The 17,850-nt window shown below is 48.4% G+C and overlaps 2 protein-coding genes across 2 annotated transcripts in view; one reads left to right on the top strand and one right to left on the bottom strand.

The window, feature by feature from the left end:
• The window catches only part of FBXL13 (F-box and leucine rich repeat protein 13), a 1,354,404-nt gene that overhangs the window by 834,340 nt on the left and 502,214 nt on the right, over positions 1–17,850 (bottom strand). The gene's annotated exons all lie outside the window — the stretch shown is intronic.
• Positions 1–17,850, top strand: part of LRRC17 (leucine rich repeat containing 17) — a 250,265-nt gene that overhangs the window by 116,687 nt on the left and 115,728 nt on the right. The window lies entirely within an intron of this gene.

Below are 17,850 nucleotides of genomic sequence, written 5' to 3' on the forward strand. Positions count from 1 at the left end.
TTTTCTGTAAACTATTTCAGGTTGACCATAAGATTGTGAGGGAGTGCACTGTCGTTACAAGTCACCTTTTTTTCTTTCTTCTTTCTTCTCCCTATATCCTTGCATTTTATATTTTTCATTTATCACACACGGCTATGGAGATTCGGGATACACACTTGTTAATTTTTCTTCTTTAGTCATAGTTCATATCCCTCAAGATTCAATTTTTTAATGATTTGGGACTCTTTCTCACATATTTTCAGTATTGACATTCAGAGGGGACCCTTTTTCTATCCTATGGACTGAGACATTCACTCGTCCCCAATCCATTCAGACTCGTTCTAATTCTGTGATTTCTTGGACTTTATTCTATTATAATGATTTTAGAATCCTCTATTTCAACATTCAGATAGATTTAGGGCAAGGTTGGATAGAATAGCACTAGATATCGGAACTACTCGTGGAAGTCCGTTTTTTCTTTTCACGTAAATAGTCTTCTGTTTACTTTTCTACACACCCTTCCGGATATACACGGGCTTCGCTAATCCGCCCGGATCATGTGACCCACACTGAATCCCGAACCTGAGGAATATGGCGTCGGAGGTTGTTTGTAGCAGATTCGGTGAGTGTTTCTTACGGGAATATTCCCGTTGGTTTGGCAGGAGTAACTAGGCCTCTTTACACATTTTAACTATACCAACGTAATCATTTTCTTTTTAGCATAACCAACTTACAAGATTGCGGTTACCGAGTTAGTATCGATCTTGCCCGGTAAGACTCTTTTGACTTCTTCTTTGGGTGTTGTTTCGTTTACATGATTAGACATCTAGGAGCAGGATACTTACACGCCCGTTTACTATTTTATGGAGGAACTTTTTAATCCGACTTCAGGAAACTTTCACTGCTGTCTCTTGCAGACTTCAGACCTTCGGGTCGTCCGTCTCTTTAGAACGTATTTGCATGTTTAAGCTACCTTGAGTTTTTCCAACTCACGAGAAGCCAGTCCTCAATAGCCCATCTAAATACTTTCCTTATAGAACACTGCAATTAACAACGTTCCGAATGACTTCCATACTTAAGTTCTGACTCGGGAAGGTTAGTCCCTTTAATTTAATAACGTACCTGCAATTCTGGGCGGCACATTTTCAACACAGGAGATTATCACAATATTTCTCGTTTTAATGAACATCCTTTCACGTTGCACGGGTGTTTTTTCTTTTCTTTTCTTCTTCTTTTCTTCTTTGTCTTCTCTTTTACACACCATCTTAATTTTCCCGTCAGTGTCACTCCCCAGCAACTTCCCATCAATGTTACAAAGTAAATATGTATGACAGCACAATTGTACTTATGACACCGCTGTTGTTTTGTGTTATAGATCCAGGGTGAAACCACTGAAGAACGCATTTAACATTGTATACTCAATATTATTTGTGAATCGTGGTATATATCCCCTGATGAAGGGTTCAGTTCAGAACCCGAAATGCATTGGGAATCTTTAAGTTTTGACTTGTTATAAACAACATTGAATGTTACTACAACATTTCTATGTGGATATAGATGTACACGAAAAATCTATGATATATGTTGAATATATTAATTGATGAATGTGCTTTGAATACATTTGTCTTTATTGCAGAATAATTGTTTTTGGAGATAATAATTCATTTGAACTTTCCCTCTGATTGAGGGATACCAATAAACTTGTTGGAAATTCTACATCATACGGTACAAATTCAGATGATTTGATAGAGGCCTTCAGCCCATAGCTGTGCTGCATGTAGCTTATGGTTTTCCTTAGGCTCCTCTCTTAACGTTCATAACCTTGAGGGCACTGGGCACGCACCCTCATAACATGTATGCACGCAAAACACACATAACAGAGTTTTACAGCTTAATAAATCATTGATTACTCAGAAGAAACTAGGAGTGCAGACCCGCCTTTGCAACAACAAATAGACAAAGCCAGGAAGCATGTTAATAAAACTGTTTATGCATTCCCTAGAGACCACAACATGGGTGCCATCCTCAATAGCAACTTGCATTTGACATGGAGCACATATAAAGTAACCCTGGGCGTCCGAATCGGCTACGCCCATGGAGTAGGCGTAGTGTTGCCTTCTACGCATTTTGCGTAGACAGCGTAGCCGGCAACACTACGCCCACTCCGTGTGCGTAGCTGAGTCGGCCGCCACCCGCCTCCCTCCCGCCCTCCCCTACATACATTATTTAAGCAACTAACCTTAATAAAACAAATTTAAAGCACTTACCGTGTCCGGTGTTCGCCTGGGGCTCCCTTCTTGGAATAGCGTCCCTTCCTGGATACCAATGCGCATGCGCGGCCACCCGCGCATGCGCATTTCTCCCGAGAAATGCGCATGCGCGGCCACCCGCGCATGCGCATTGGTATCCAGGACGACGCTATTTTCAAGAGGGAGCCCCGGACGAGCCCCGGACACGGTAAGTGCTTTAAAATTGTTTTATTAAGGTTAGTTGCTTAAATAACGTATGTAGGGGAGAGCGGGAGGGAGGTGCGTAGTGGGGCTACGCGGAGTGCGGGAGTGGGCGTAGCTTCTCGCCCACTCCGCGTAGCTCCGCGGAGCTCCACTACGCCCAGGGTTAATATAAAGGAGTACATTTTTCTGAGAAAGGCAACAGGATACTCCTTAACAACTTGAAAGGCTATATCAAGTTTAATGTGTAGGTAGCCAGTCAGTCAGTCAGTTAGTCTTTATTCGATTATGAACAATCGTAAAAGACACATGTACAAATCAGCATTAAAACCAAATTTGTTTTAATAAAACATATACAAATATCAAAAAATAGAACTCATTAAAATCCATTTACATGTCCAGTTCCAAATACATATAGGGGGACTTTTATCATCAAAAATAAATATAATCATACTATAAGAATGAAACCTCAATTAGATGTGGCATAATTCGTCACAAGAATATAGGCATCTATTAACATATTTAAGTTGGAGAAAGACACCAGAGCTCAGAAACACCTGTTACAAGATGGCAAAAAAGTATTAAAATACATTTATGGTTACATAATGCCCTGCATCCTAATCCTTCTTATTGCCCAAGTCCAGCTCCAGAATTTTGCCATCGCAACAACTATGACTTGGCTGGTGTCAGACTTTAGAATACGCAAAACCAGTTGAGAGGATCTTGTTCCCAACTGTGCACAAGCTGGCTTAAGCCATTTTCTGCGAGGTGCCTTATAAGCAGGGCAAACAAAGAGGATGTGCGGCATGGTCTCTTCCACACATGGGCAAGTATGGCAATATAAATCTAAGTCAGTCCCCCAGTTTTTGGTGAACGATTTTATAGGGAGGCTTCCCACTCTAAATTGGTGGTAGAGCTTCCTGTCCCCAAACTTGGTGACAGTGTCCCAATAGGCCTCCAATCTATATTCCATTTTATGATCCATAAAGAGGCCTTTTAAGGAATCTCCATTCACCTGGGAAAAGGACTTCTGCCAAACCAATTCCTGTATAGGGCTTTGAACACCAATTTTGAGGGGAAAGAATTCCCTTCAGTGTCCAGCCATAGGTGGTTAAGGCCCATGTCCGATAGAGTAACCTTAATCTTATGTAACCATGGAATTTTGTTGGATTTATCGGGTTCTCTGATATGCTTAAGTGCCTGCGCGTAAGGAGCCAACTCCGGAGTAGTCCAAAGCCGTCGCCAATAGGCAAGAGGTCTAAAACCCGCTGCCTCTTCAAAAGAAGTACACCCCAAATCCATCAATAGCGGCCTTAATGGAGTGGACTGCGGGAGACCAGTCAATGCTCTTAAAAACGTATTCTTTGCTTGGACTAAATGTGATACATTTTTTAATCCCCAGAGTTCAGCTCCGTAGATAATCGAGGCTTTGACCGTCCCTTGATAAATAGTCATGACCGGAGCGACTTTTTTGGTTAATGCTAACTTGGGCATAGGTAGAATCATGTAGTTTGATGATAAATGAAAGAATCCTTGCGGGCATCCCAGCTTCATTGAGAGTGTCCCAAAGTTTGTTGCAGGGCACTAGATCAAATGCAGACTTAAGATCTATGAATGCTGCATAGAGAGTGCCCCAAGCTAAAACCATGGTGTTCCAATACAACATCATAAATCTAAAGACTTAGTTAGTAGTACTGACGTGGGAGTGGAATCCTGCTTGATAGGTGGATAATATCTCATTATCCTCAATCCACCCATTTACCCTGCTTAGCACTGATCTGGCCACCAACTTCTGCATAGTGTCAATAAGACTGATGGGCTGGTAGTTGGATGGGGAGGCTCGGTTCCCTTTTTTATTTATTGGGATTATCTCCGCCCAGTGCCACAATTCTGGGATGGGGGCGCCTCTAGCTAAGCCATTGGCAAGGATAAGGATGTATTTCAGCAAATTCACCCGGTCAGATTTAAATATGTCTGCCGGGATGCCACCTGGCCCGGGGCTCTACCTGTAGCCACCATGTCAAGTGCATATTCTATTTCTAGAGGGGCAAAAGTTATTATTGCCTCTGAATATACACGCTGAAACTGTGCTGGGTCATATGTGCTAGAGGAGAATTGTGTCTGAAAATATGTGACCCAAGATTCTGGTGGGAGGTTATTGGCAGGTTGCGGACTGGGGTGGTCACTTCCCCACTTCCTGTTTAATGTATAGGTAACATCTACACACAATAAATCCAAAGGCTCTTCTAAGAGCCCACTTATTACCAAACACAACATCATTTTAGTTTTAAATCTTTTTTTTTTAAATTCGGAGTTGCAACTGTCACGAATCTGCAAAGCAAAAGCCCGAATTCAATGCACAACAGCACATTTAAGATTTATGACTCTTAGTTTGTACTTTTGTGAGTGACTAAGTGTGTGTGTAAGTGGGTGCATAAGTCTCTTAGTGGGTCCATGAGTGAATATGTCACTTTCAAAGTGGGGGTGTGAGTGGGTGCAAGAGAATATGAGTGGGTGCATGAGTGTCTCATTGGGTGCATGAGTGGGGTGGGTGTGAGTCTCTGAGTGGGTCTGTGAATGGGTGCATGTGTGGGTCTGTGAGTGGGTGCATGGGCCTCTCACTAGGTGAGTGAGTGGGTGTGTGAGTATTTGACTGAGTCATGAGTGGAAGTATGACAATAGGAGTGGGTCTATGGGTGGGTGCATGAGTGACTGAGTGGGTCTGTGACTGGGTCTGTCAGTGGGTGAGTCAGTCTGTGAGTGCATGCACTATTATGCAAGTGAGTGTGTGAATAAATATTTTTTTCATTAAGGTGCGTGATTATGCCGTAACAATACACAGGGGACGCTGAACATCACAATAGGTTCACGACTCCAACCACGTGAAAAAAACTGATTTGGGGTATTTTGATACTCATAAGAGGTAGCTCAGAGACCCCTACAATGCACCCATGGGGTCAGGGTACCCCTACCCCTTCTATAGCTTCTAGCCTTTATTCCTATACCCCGAGACCATGTCCCACTTTATAAAATGGCAGATTCAACTTTCTACACAGTTTGCAGCCATCCAATCACAGCACTGTTCCTGGCGCGTTAGTTTGTGAAGCTCCACGTAGGCGTCGCAAAGGATCCTTGCCTCTAGATATACAAATCTGGCTATCTTTTAATAAATCCAAAACTACTAAACAGATTTACATCAAATAACAAAAATTACTCTTTTTGGGCCAAGGGCTAGCTTTCAACCAAATTTGGTGTAATTCTGCCCAGCGGTTCGGGCAGTAGTCGTGTTTAAAATCCCTATGGGAATTGCCATGGGAAATGCGCTATTTTTTACCCTCCTTTTTCTCAGCCCCACTTGACGGATCACCTCGAAACTTCATGTACATCAAGACCCAACTTGACGCTTTTTTGGGGGAAATTTAATGAAGATACGTCAAATGGCGCCAAAGATATAGGCGAGTCAAAAACGGTTTTCCTATGAATACTAGGCCCTAATTTTAACTACCTACTGGCAAACAGCAGTAGGTTTTATATATATTAATAGGAAGGGGATGCTTTCACAGCTCACTCCAGCATTTTGTGTCTTCGCTATTGCTAAGGTGTGTTCTATTAGTGTCACATTTGGGAGAGAAATATTGGCCAATGCATAATAATGTAGCAAATTATAACAAATAATTCTGACCATTCAATAAGCAATGGACTATATACCCTTACAATGCACGCAAATACATCGAATGCCATTACAACGCAGTTGTTACAATGACCGCGTTGTTAGAACGCATACCATTACATTGCAAGTCATTACTACGACTTGCTGTAGGAGGGGCGCTGGACTTAGGAATAGTATTATTTACTATTCCTACTACAGTTTGTGCAACAGCAGGGAAGCTGTTGGATTCTAAATCCAACACCAGTGCGCCCCCTGCAGCAAGTCGTAGTAACGACTTGCGATGTAATGGTACTGCGTTGTGGAGACAGCATTGTAAATACTGTTTCCCGCATATAAGCAAAGGTCCCATGACCTTGTCTCACCATGCTTTGGAACATCTACCTCACTCACCTCAGTCCTGCTAGATTTATTAGCCCTGGCCTGGTGATGACATTGCAGTGGTGGAGAGGTCCGAGTGGGTGTTGTGTAGAGGAGACGTTTACCAGACTCACCATGGAGACCATTTTATATAATTCAATTGTCCTGCCCCTTCTACCCTGATTGGTTAGGACAAATTTCACTGAATGGCACACTGGCAGGAGGGGACTGCACACAGAGAACCAAGAACCACACATACAAATTGTGAACAATTTCCTGGTCAATAGAAGCATCATGTTTGGTTGAAACATACATTGCGTAATCTCTGCAAAAGGCACAAGGAGTGGCCCAGAGTGCAACTCTGTGTGTGTTCAACACAGGCACAAGCCACTGGAAGGTCAGAAATGCTGTCTTGTAGCTGTTGGAATGGCCTTGAAATCTCAAAGTGACAGGAACCCACAGGTTTGGTAAAAGCAAGATATGCTCTAGTTAGCTGTGTCCCCATTTAGGTTGAGCCTAGCGCAGCGCGCATGCGCTGCCCTATGGGAGGCTTCTTCTGAGCACTCCAAAACTTCCCCGAAACTTCTCCTCCATAATTTTCATGCATGTATTGGTGAAATAATTTCATTCTTTCGGATGTTTTATATTTAATGATGTTTTTCATTTATCTACATCATTTCAATTTTATGCATGCATATTGTGAGTTGTTTCCATCACTTCTTATGTAATGTATTTAATGATGTTCATACCCTTGTGCAACATTCTTGCTTTTGGTTTCCCTAAGGAAGGGGGATATGTTATAACTTACTTGTCTCTTCCCTACTGCTCAGCCAGAGTGAGTGCTTGTGTACTTGATGATGTTTGGAATGTTGGAAGTGTGTGATGTCAGGGGATGCTTGGGGGTCTGGAGATGTGTGGAGTGGCAGTTGGTGGATGCAGGCTGAGCAGCAGGGAGGCTGCTCCTGGTGGGGCTTTTGTCATCTTAACTCATTTACTTGAAACTGAACTTGAAACTAAGCTTAATTAAAACCAGCGTGTTATATATACCTGGCTCAAGGACTTCCTTTAATTACAACTTTTTTTGACCATTTTTTGGGGGAAATTTAATGAAGATATGTCAGGGTCCAGGGTCTCTATGGCAGGTAGTGCTGGTTGTTTCAGCAGCCAGACCAGTCTCCAGAGCCAGCAAATCGCCCAGAGATCAGCACTGCCACTGACTCAGTGCCTAATTTGTAATCACATGGTTTTTCATATGATTCTCCCACCAGCTCTGCTGAATGCCAGAGCTGCCGAATTCAAAGACTTTCAAGTCTCCATGTTACTTCATGTCTCTTAAGTTTCTTCCACTGCCCTACAGTTCCTCTACCGTTATCTCCTCTTGAAGGCTACTTTTTTGATCCCACCTTCTACTTTTGTCTCTAGTTTCCTTCATCCTTTACTTCATCCTTCTACTTTTGTCTTGTTTTCTTCATCCTTACATTTGCTTTCCTCATGCTCCGAAGCATGACTGCCCCAGGCCAGAATGAGTGCGAGAGCGCGTAGCGGTGAAGCGCGTGACGCATCACTTCTACGTTGTTCTCATCACGAGGGCAGGGCTGGCCAAAGAAATCATTTTTTTTAATGTCACCCAGCCCAGGGCCGTCATTGGTAGCGCGCGTTGATTGACGGCCCTGGAGGCTGGGACGGACACAAGCGCGGGTCGTCGTTGCTGCAGTTTTAATAAACAGCAGCAGGTCAATGCGGGCGGCGCGCACTTTCAAACTGGGCCGCGTGCGCGGCACTGGTGGCCCGTTGCGGCCACGGCAGCTTTTATAATTTATTAGGGGACAGACTGTTTCCTCAAATAAATTATAAAGGCGGCCGCAACGGGCGGCCAGTGCCGCGCGGCAGCCCCCAAAATTGTGCCGCCTGGGGCGGACCGCCCCCCCCACTAGCTACGCCACTGCGATGCTCTTCCGCCATAGTGGAGGAGCCGCCACTGATCACCTTGTATAATCTCGGTCATGGCGAATTCTACAGCTAGGTATCTGATGGTGGCATGTGTTGCCCTAGATTTGGAAAAGGCTTTCAACTCTCTTAGATGGGATTATATTTTAGAAGTTTTGGGGAAAATTGTTGTAGGCCCTAATTGGTGTAAGTGGATCTGCCTCATCAATTCAGCCTCGACTGCCAGGGTTAAGACAGGAAATTGTATATCTCGATCCTTTTCCATAGGTAGAGGTAGACGTCCGGCGAGTTCTCCTTCACTATTGCGCTTTGTCACAGCCATGAAACCATTGGCTATCCAATTGAAATTACAGGGTAGTAAACTAGTCAGAGCGGTCAGATCTTTGAAGACATAAATTTCCTTTTGGTCAACACTGCCGCTATCAGTCATGGGATGGATAGCGTGGATTAAAATGATAGCTCTACCCCAGCCTTTTATTTTTTTTCATTAACCTCCCACTATCACTCCCCTGCTCCTTTTTTCCTGACTTGGACATGATGTTGAATGAGTTCATGAGCCATACGGGTCTTAGACGAGTGGCATTGGCTACACCTAAAACTCTCAACCGATAATGGGGTCTAGCTCTCCCAGATTTTGAGCTGTCCTACCTGGAGGCTCAACTTCAATGGCCGACTCGTTGGATAATGGGCCACTCTCTCACGGAAATTGGCCTTGCCGAAAGGGAACGAGACATACCTTAACCCTTTTATTGAAGGTCCCCATTCTGAGGCTCTCTCCAATTCTATCTGTGGCCTTATCTTGTCTCTGATGCCTCCAAAAACAGAGATCTCTCTATGCCCCTGCGATCCCCCTGGCAGGAGCTGTAGCGTCTAACAGTGCTATACCCCTCACTCACTTAGGAGAACTCGCTGACCAGGGACTTCTCACCTTTTCTGATTTATTCTCTAATGGTATACTATTATCATTTGATGTGCTCCAGACAGATCACATTATTCCTCCTGGACATTTTCTCTCATACTCTCAAAGTAAACAAGTACTGAGATCTACATTCTTGATTCGAGACACGCGGAGCCCACTACCAACTCAGTTATTCAGACACTTGACACATTAGGGGATGCCATACACCTGGTGCACTGATTTTACCAAGCTCACCTCCACCATTGGGATCAGACTAGAACTCCTGTATGGGAGAATTAGGAGTGATTAGCTCAATATGGCTATTATGGTTTGGACTCTGACTAGTTTTGTCAGTGGACACCTTGTTGGTGTGTTCATAAAGCTCTCACCCACCAACCTAGTTGGTGGCATGCTTCATCATCGGGCCCACCCAGTGACACCTAGCGTGTCCCGGGTGTGCTTCGACGCCTGATTACAGCGGAGCTGCTATGTTACTGACAGTGCAGTGTGGGGTGTAGGTGAAGTGACAATTAAAACGGCTTGGTGAGGGTCCAAGTACCCGAGGGTAAATTAAACTTTAATAACTGGGCCGCCGCCAGAGGTTAAAATTAAGGCTAGAGGATGTTAAGGTGGTGAGTTACGACCTCCTACATCCATTTGTTGGTCGACATGTTTCAGCCAGTGCCTTAAGATTAATCTGGCTTTCCTCAGGACCTTTTTAAAATAGTGCTGGTGCAGGCTAAAAAGTGGGTAGGTGTAATACAGACTATGTGTTACACTCGCTAAGGTGTTTTTCTAGGTGTGAGAGGGGGATTCCCTTCTCATGCATACCTGAACATACAACATATAGGACGTAGACAAAACATATAGGTAAAAGAGAGTCACTTAGCATGTAGCTACAGAGTCATACACATGGGTAATTGCCGAGACTAAAGTGCAGGGTGGGTAGACTATAGTCAGATTAAGTGTAACGGTGCTGGTGGTACCGTTAGGGTGAAAATCGCATTCTAATTAGGCGTGGTGTAGCTAAAACACGGGTATCACACATTATTCGGTACATAGTGTGATAAGGCGTAAGTTGTAGTTCTTACGCTGGGAATTAGCAGTCAATGCTTCCTGGAGTGAAGCGGCAAGGGGATGACCCTGTAGGGAGAAAAGGTTGGCCACTGGGGTTAGGAGACCTGTAGGGAAGGAAAAGCGCTTACCCAGAGTTGCTGTATGGAGATCGTCATACTCACAGCCTTTCTGATCAGAGCCTGCCGTATACCTGTGGCGCCGTCTTCACACTCCGGTGAACTGAGCGTGGAGTCTCTGTTCCTTTTTATATGCCCGTTAATGAGTTAATGGTTATCACCTGTGTGGGGGAGCAAGAGTAGAAAGACTTCCCCGGACGTCCAGAGAGCAGCGCGTGCTGGCAAGCTCTGTGAGTCTGTGTTTGCGCATGCACGGACACTTAAACCGACTATAGTCTACCCACCCTGCACTTTAGTCTCGGCAATTACCCATGTGTATGACTCTGTAGCTACATGCTAAGTGACTCTCTTTTACCTATATGTTTTGTCTACGTCCTATATGTTGTATGTTCAGGTATGCACTGAATGACAGGTACCAGCTTCGACCTCCCGGAGAATTTTGAGATCCTTCACTTTTACTTTGGTCTTAACAGATGCGCTGAATGTTAGGCTTTTACTAACTACTATTGCATGATTTTACAATGCTGACTTTGGCCTCTCTTTTTAAAATATTCTGTGTCACTGCATACTGCCGCCTACGGCCTCACTGTTTGAAAAATACTCTGTGCCCAAATTGTTTTTACCTTCTTGCCCCGCACTCACCCCACGCCGTCTCCCAAGCACTCCTCTTCGGTCCAACTCGGGTCCGCCCGTTGTGTGGACAGAGGCTGTGCTTACGGGAGCGTTTACGGGCAGTCATGGGTTACTCCAGGTCACTTCCGGATCAGACCGGAAAGGAGGGTGGCGCTCTAGCAGCCTCCTAAACTACTTATTCCCATGCCTGGTACGGTGCGCAGCGTACGTGCGCAGCGGGCGCGCCGGCGGCGTGCCAAAGGCGCACCAAAGGCCAGCCCGTCTGCGCCCGTCCGCGCCAGAACGTCGCCGGGAGCCAGGACCCCTGTCAGTTCTTACTCAGAGGCCCCCATGGAATCACGACGCAGGCTTACCTACTCCAGGGATACCCTCCTCGAGCTTAGACAGACCCCATGCGGTTCAGGGCAAGATATGGGCTGCATACCAGAAGGACCCTTTTCTTGCTATAGTTGTAAATATCAGGCTTGTGCATCATACATCACCATCAAAACTCATAGCCATATCTTGGTTGAGGTACATCCCCATCCTGATCCAGCCTTCCCCTCTAAACCTCATGTAAATTTACATAACCAGAAAAAATGGCACTGTCTTCTGGCTAATGTTAGATCCCTCCCCAAACATGCCACTTCAATTTGGGATCTTCTGAACGATAAAAACCCGGATATCAGTTTCTTTACCGAAACTTGGATCAAACCCTCAGCCACTCCTGCGATCGCTCTGGCTCTCCCACCAGACTTCCGCATTCAAAGATTTGATAGGCTAGAAAGAGCGGGAGGGGGGATCGCAATTGTCCATAAAGACACACTATCGGTCACGATTCTTAACCAATTAAGCAATGATTTAATTGAATGTCTCATTTTTAAATGTGATATACATCCCCAACAGAGTTGGAAAGGGGCTCTGGTCTATAGGCCGCCCGGCCCATTGCAAGATTTTAATGGCCGTCTATTGGAATTTATTTCCCCTCGCATCATTGCCACGCGTAACTTTTTACTCTTAGGGGATTTTAACATCCACAGCGAGGACCTCCACAACCTTGATGCTGTGACCTGCCTGGAGGAAATGGCTTCTGCTGGTCTCCTTAAAATTAACAATGCCCCTACCCACATAGCTGGACACACACTAGACCTCATTTTTTCCAATTCCCAATACATTTTATTTGAGGATAATCTTCCACTGACCTGGTCCGACCATTCTCTATTGACTTTTCAACTGAGTAGCCCCTCTACCACATCCAGTCTCACGCCCGTTATGGACAGAAGGTATCGACCGTGGCATAAAATTAATACCGATCTTTTTATAGCCCCCTTTATGACCTGGGACACAGACACTTGCCACCTCAATGTTGACCAACAACTATTGTACTTCAATAACATCATCTCTAACATCTTGAATGACAATGCACCACTTAAGCCAGCAACTCATGCCCACACACTCACATCCTCTGACTGGTACTCCCCGGCCCTTCGCGTCGAAAAGAAGGAGTGCAAGAAATAAGAACGCACTTGGCGCTCACACCATAAGGACATTGACAGAGACAGATATAAAAGCACTCTAGCAGCATATCATAATAACATCAAGAAAGCGCGAAAAATCTACATTACCAAACAATTGGAGCAAGCTGGCTCCAATTCCAGGACCTTATTTAACATAGTTAAATCCTACGCTAATCCCAAGGCATGTGAGACGGCGGAATCCCCCTCTCAGGCGCTGTGTGATAATGTTGCAACCTATCTCACCCAGAAAATAGATTCTATCTACCAAAAAATAATTTCGGCCAATTCTTTCTCCCCCCCCCACAATGACCAACTCAGCCAATACACTGGACACCCCTCATCTTCTACTCTCCTTCCCCCATCTCTGCCCCTTGGAAGTCATATCCCTTTTAGCCAAAACCAAATCAGGCTCTCCCATGGACATAATACCGGCTAAGATCGCCACCAAGTTCGCGTTACAGCTCGCCCCCCCCTATCTGCTCCATTCTTAATAACTCCCTTAATAGTGGTTACCTCCCACCTACCTGGAAAGATGCGCAAATCATACCCTTACGTAAGAACCTCAAAGCTCCTATCACAGACCTCAGCAACTATCGTCCAATATCTCTTGTTCCCTTACAGACCAAGCTAATTGAAAAGCACATTAATAAACACCTCTCGGAGTACCTGGATACTGAACCCCGATTGGGAGGAATCTAGCTGTTGTGAAGAGTCAAACATAGCACCGAATCCGCCCTTATTGAAGTCACGGACAACATTCGGATGGCCATGGATAAAGGTCAAGCAGCACTTCTTGTGCTGCTTGACCTATCAGCGGCATTTGATACTATCTCCCATCAGATCCTACTGGAGAGACTCCAGGAGATAGGTGTTAGAGGGCTTGCCCTGCAATGGCTCACCAGCTTCCTGATGGATAGGACACAGACGGTCACTATGGGCACTTTTAAATCTGCCACGACAAAAGTCAGCAAGGGGGTCCTGCAGGGCTCCTGCCTCAGTCCAACCCTTTTTAATATTTATGTTTCCCCTTTGGCCAGACTGATGAGATCATTAGGATTCACCCCGATTTCGTACGCAGACGACACTCAGCTCCTCCTGACATTTGACAAAAACAATCCCGACACCAAACTCAGATTCTCTGAAGGCATGAAATCTATTGCCACCTGGATGCAGGTCAACTTCCTGCAACTTAAAGCGGGCAAATCAGAAATCATGTTGTTTGGAGGAGCTGAAATCTGCTGGACACCCATATGGTGGCCGGACGAACTAGGCACTGCTCCCACCCCTAAAGAAGCGGTCAAAAATATTGTTGTCAGAATCGACCGTAAATTGACTCTTGAGACGCATGCTAACACCACGGCGGGATCTAGCTTTTACATACTTGGCCTTCTTGCGCAGGATCTTCCCCCTCCTTCCCATCTCCACCAAGAAAACGCTAATGCAGGCCTTAGTTCTTAGTAGACTAGACTACTGTAATGCCCTCATGTTTTCAGCCAACAGTGTCTCCATAAAGAGACTACAGGTAGTCCAGAACACTGCCGCCCGCCTCACTGTCGACGCCCCTGCCAGAACACCCTCAGAACCTGTTGGACAGGCCACATGAAGGGCTCGCTCCCTCCCCGCAGGACAGGGCCCGGGCCACCGTCAGCACCATTGCCCGGCCCAGCCGCCATCTTGGACACGGCACCACGCGGCCGTGCGGCCTCAGCCCGACCCCAACCCTGGGCCTGGCCAGGCCCCGACATCCCGGCACCACCCTCCACCCAGGAGGTGAACGGCCCACTTGGCAGGTCAATGGGAGTACGAAGTGTCGATGGCTCTCCCCCGCCAGGTGCCGAGCACCCCCAGCCTCCTCGGGCGCTGGCTCCACCCCCCTGCTGGGTGTCTGGACTCCCTCATCCCAGACCTCCCGACCTCCAAGAGCGAGGGTCCGGACATCAAAGGGCGCCGGACCTATAACTGAGGCAGCCCCAGGACAGGAAGGCAGTTGTATCCTGGAGTCGAGAGACACCGCGACGAACTCATCCTTGACGGACTGCTGGCGCTGCCACAGCCCTGCCTTGTGAACTATTGTCCTGCCTGCTGGCGCTGCCGCGGCCCTCTGCAACCTTCCTCCTCGTTGGGACCTGCTGGCGCTGCCGCGGCCCTCTGCAACCTTCATCCTCGTTGGGACCTGCTGGCGCTGCCGCGGCCCTCTGCAACCTTCATCCCCGTTGGGACCTGCTGGCGCTGCCGCGGCCCGTTGCAACCTGCATTCTCGTGGGACCTGCTGGCGCTGCCGCGGCCCGTTGTAACCTTCATCCTCGTTGGGACCTGCTGGCGCTGCCGCGGCCCGTTGCCACCTACGACCTCTCCGGGACCTGCCGGCGCTGCCGCGGTCTGACCCCTCCGAACACCGAGCTCGAGGATTGTGAGCCATCACCGTTACACCCCCGTACCTGTGGGTACCCAGACTGTCCCGCTACCCCCTTCCCCTACTAGAGACTAGAATTGAGAGGATCATCGTGTCCTGATTGCCTTGTATCGTACCACTCTACTCCCAGAAGTGCCTATAAAAGGTGTTACCCTGAACTTTGTGTGGTGTCCATCTGTGGGGGGGAAGTTACCTGTCTGTGCGATCACTGTGCTCGGCCGACCCTCCAGGTCCCCGTCTAACATTGATGGCTAGCGGCGCGATCCGAACCAACGCGTACCGTACAGACAGTAACTCACCCTACGACTAAAACCACAATGACGACCAAAGAGAGCGGATCGGCGGAGAAGTTCCAGATGGAAAAGCTGGAAGAATACAACCACCGAGAGCTCAAACAATTTTGCATGGACTTAGGCATTGCTACCACCGGGCTAAGCACAAAAGAAGACTTCAAAAACGCCCTAGAGGCCTGGACAGAGACAAATACCGCAACCCCCCGGGACCCCGCAGCCCCGGAAGTCAACACCACCCGGACGGAGGAACGGAGAACAGGCCCCTCCCATGAAGAGATCCAAGAGCGGGAAAAAAATAGATTACACGAGTTAGACTTGGCATGACTCAGATTAGACGGAGAATTGAAACTGGCGGAACAAAAAATAAACTTAGAACACTTACGGCTCAGAGAAGAGCGAGAGGAAAAACAGAGACAGAGAGACCTCGAAGAAAAAAGACTGGCATACGAGCACGAGTGCAAACTAGCGGAGATAGAAATGCGCAAACTGAACAAAAACCTAGGGGTGCCCGAGCAACCGCACTCCCCGGGTCCTACCGAGCAGAAGGTCCACATCCCCAAGGATGTGGTCCGAGAATATCACCGGAACGACGACATACAGCAGTGGTTCAAGGCCTATGAGATTGCCATGACCGCCCACCGGGTCGCTCGAAGTGACTGGGGAGCCGGTCTATGGGGGAGATTCGTCAACGAGGGTCGTGATGCCCTGCTGCAGCTTCCGGACCATCAAATGACGTCCTATGACCACATGAAGGCCGCCCTCCTCAGTCGATATGGACTTACACCCGAAATGTACCGCCAGAGGTTCCGCAACTGCACCAGGATCCCAGGTACGACGTGGTTGGAATACGTGAACTATTTCAGCCGAGCCTTCGAGGGGTGGATCAAGGGTAACAACGTAACCACTTACGAACAACTCTTCAATCTCATTGTGTGGGAGCACCTCTCCAACAACTGCTTTGTCGAGCTCAGGCAGCACCTCCTCGACAGTAAATTGACTGAACCCCGGCAGCTCGCCACCGAGGCTGACCGGTGGGAGAGCACCCGAGTGGCCCGGAGTGGGCCGAATGAGCAGAACAGAACCAACCAAGGTCACCATCGTCCCCGAGGAGGAGGAGGAGGCCCGGGCCGGGGCAGAGACGCCGCCCCGGCCGCACCCACTAACGCCACCCCGGCCCCAGCAGGCCGGGGAAACCCCCCGATGCGCCCGGGGTTCCGAGCTAACGTGACGTGTCATCGATGCCAGCGAGTCGGCCACTATGCCAGTGACCCGACCTGCCCGAAGAACCAGGCCCCCGGGCCCCGCCAGATGGCGGCCGCCGCCCTGGGAGAAGAACAAGTCTCCGAAGACACGGAGACCTATGAGTCGGAGCAGTTCGAGTGGGAACCCGCCGCCATGACCCTGGCATGCCTAGGAGGAAGAGACATGGTCCCGCGGACTCCCCTGCCCGCCAACACTCGGAAGTACAGCCAATGGGTGAGCATCAATGGGCGCAAGGCCGAGGCCCTGCGTGACACCGGGGCCAGTGTGACGGCTGTCCGCTGTCACCTGGTGACCCCAGAACAAATCCTACCAAACGTACTTTGCCCCGTCCGATCGGCAGATAACTCGGAGAGCCTGTGTCGGATGGCCTGCGTCCCCTTCGAATGGGGAGGAGTGTCCGGCATGCTGAAAGTAACTGTCCGTGACGATGCCCCCGTAGACTGCCTCCTGGGGAACGATCTCGAGAGCTCCCCGTGGGCCGCTGTGGAAAGAAGAGAGCATCTGGGGATGTTGGGTCTCCCGGACTGGGCGTGCGTAACCACCCGGTCCATGGCCACCCGCACCATCCCTAGACCAGAAGAACCAGAATGGGCAGCACCTCCGCCCTCGATCACTCCAGAAGAAGACTTCCTCCAGACCGACCACCCGGACCCCACCCCAGAGGGGTCCACACAGCCCCCCGAGCTTCCCGACCTGGCTCAGTGGCGTCAAGAAGGGGGGCCCACCCAGGAACAATTCCGGCAGGAGCAAAAGACCTGCCCCTCCCTCGAGGGATTGCGACAGCAAGCGCTCGCCCAGAGCCAAGGAGACACCACCGGGGCCCACTGGGTTTATTGGGACAATGATCTATTGTACAGCGAACAGAAAATCGCAGAACTGGGGGCCGGGCGAGTGCTGGTGGTGCCCCTCCACTTCAGAGACTTCCTGTTGAACCTAGCCCATGATGCCCCCCTGGCCGGGCACCTGGGCCAAGACAAGACCTACCACCGCCTGGTGACTCACTTTTTTTGGCCCAAAATGAGAAATGACGTATCCAACCATTGCCGGTCCTGCCCGACCTGCCAGGCCAGTGGGAAGAGCGGCCGCAAACTCAAGGCACCCCTACAACCATTCCCCGTGGTGACCACCCCGTTCGAAAGGGTGGGAATAGACATTGTGGGGCCCCTGGACCCCCGAACAGCACAGGGACATCGCTTCATCCTGGTCCTGGTGGATCACGCTACCCGCTATCCTGAGGCGGTCCCCCTTCGTACGATAA

The sequence above is a fragment of the Lissotriton helveticus genome, chromosome 1_1 (genome assembly GCF_964261635.1).
Source record: "Lissotriton helveticus chromosome 1_1, aLisHel1.1, whole genome shotgun sequence".
Lineage (NCBI taxonomy): Eukaryota > Metazoa > Chordata > Amphibia > Caudata > Salamandridae > Lissotriton > Lissotriton helveticus.